This window comes from Sciurus carolinensis, chromosome 7, assembly GCF_902686445.1.
Source record: "Sciurus carolinensis chromosome 7, mSciCar1.2, whole genome shotgun sequence".
NCBI lineage: Eukaryota > Metazoa > Chordata > Mammalia > Rodentia > Sciuridae > Sciurus > Sciurus carolinensis.
Genome location: NC_062219.1, coordinates 13,806,806 through 13,809,006, shown reverse-complemented (window position 1 = coordinate 13,809,006; position 2,201 = coordinate 13,806,806).

Below are 2,201 nucleotides of genomic sequence, written 5' to 3'. Positions count from 1 at the left end.
ACTCAGGTGGATCAGATGGCATCCTTCAGGTATTTGAAAAGTAAATCATTTAACACAAAGGAAGACCATAAGAACGTACAATAAAACTAGAAAACAGGTACAAAATGACTGCAGTAAAACCTTACCTGAGAATAATTACCTTGAATTTAAAATGCAGGAGGCATTACGCTACCTGAGTTCAGAACATCCTACAAAACCGTAGTCATCAAAACAGCATGGTTTTGGCATTAAGACAGATACACAGACCAATGGAGCACAACAGAAGCTAAACGTGAAGCCACGCGTCTCCAGTCACTGGAGTTCTGACAGAGGTGCTGAGAACCTGCCTGGAGAGAGGACAGTCTTTTCAATAAAGGGTGCTGGGAGCTTGGACATTCACTTGAGAAAGAATGAAATCTCTCACCAATTACAAAAATCAACAACTCTATAAAATAGATTAAAGACTTAAACTGTAAGACCCCAAATAATGAACTACTAGGAGAAGACACAGGGAAATACTTCAAGATTTAGGAACAGCAAGGAGTTTTTGTATGAGTCTGAAAACACAGGAGACAAAATAACACATTGGCAAATGGGATTATGTCACACCAAAGCCTTCGGTAAGGAAAGGAAGCGACCCACAGAGGAAATAGACAACCTGTGCAGTGGGAGAAAATGCTTGCAAACTATTCATAAAACACAGGGTCAATACCCAGAATATATAAGGAACTAAAAACCTCCATAGGAAAACCACAAATAACCTTATTAAGAAATAAGCCCTAGACCTAAGTAGACGTTTCTGAAAAGAGAACATACAACTGATCACCAGGTACATGAAAATGTTCAACCATCACTAATCCGCAGGGAAATGAAAACCAAAACCACGGTGAGAGAAAACCTCTGCCTACTTTTGGCCAGCTGCAAAAAGGCTGAACAAGTGTGGAGAGGAAGTGTCAAAAGGGAGCTCTTGCCCACTGTTGGTGGAAATGTAAGTTAGTGCAGCCATTATGGAAAACAGAATGGAGATTCCTGAAAATATTAAAAACAGCACTACAATATGATCCAACAATCCCACTACTGGGTGTAGAGTTGAAGGAGATGAAATCAGCGTGTTGAAGAAACATCTGCACTCTCAAGTTCATTGCTATTCACAACATCCAGGAAATGGAAACAACCCTAATGTCCAACTGCTGAAGAAAGGATTAGGGAAATGTGGTCCAAACGTACAATAGAATACAATACGGCCACAAAACACATGAAATCTTGTCACTCGCAACAACGTGAATGGAACAGGAGACCATTATGTTAAGTGAAGAAAGCCAGGCATAGAAGGATGGGTACTCATGGTCTCACTTATACGTGGAATATGAAAAATCCCTCCCATTGTAGGGTGGTGGTTAGTAGGAGGCAAGGAAGGTAGGGGAGGGACAGGGAAAAGTTGGTCAGCAGACACTAAGATCCAGTTAAATAGGAAAAAGAAGTTCTGGTGTGCAGTTGTACGTGTTGTGACTATAGATTACAACAGAACTCAGTACGTTTGCTAACACTAAGAAGAAGGGATTTTGAATGCTTTCACCATAAATAAATGGTACGTGTTTGAGGGATAAATATTTAAATATTACACAGTGGACAATGTATCAAAACATAATATGAAATCCCACTAAGGGCTACAGGATTTTTGTCCTTTTGTAATCTTAAAAATAAAAACAGCTTAAAATGGCAAATATAATGCTATATACCTATCTTACTGAAATAAAAATATTAAAATATATATTTGCTGCTTAGATTAGAACATTGAGGCCTTTCTAGGAAACATTCATAGTCTTGTTTTTATAATTTTTAGGGCAGGAAACATCGTAAGAGAACAGTTACAAAATAAGCCTTGTCCCTGCTGAGATTTAGTTTCTGTGCAGATGCTGGTCCCTTGTCATGTGACAGTGCTTTCCTGTGCAGTTCTGAGTGCCACATGAGTTCTCTGAGATTGTTTAGCTGGCTTCCGTGTCCGTTTGACTCTGTAGACACAGGGAAATGAGAGTGGGGTGTGGCTCCCTCCTGCTGCTGTGCTGGAGGTGTCCCCAGTCACTGCCCTATCCCAGTGACTTTCACAACATCCAGAAGTCGTCGCCACGAGAACTGGTAATCACGAAGTTCCTTTGGCAACTTTAAAAATAAAGACCAGAATATTTATGTGGTGATGAAATCCTAAACGTCCAAGACATTGG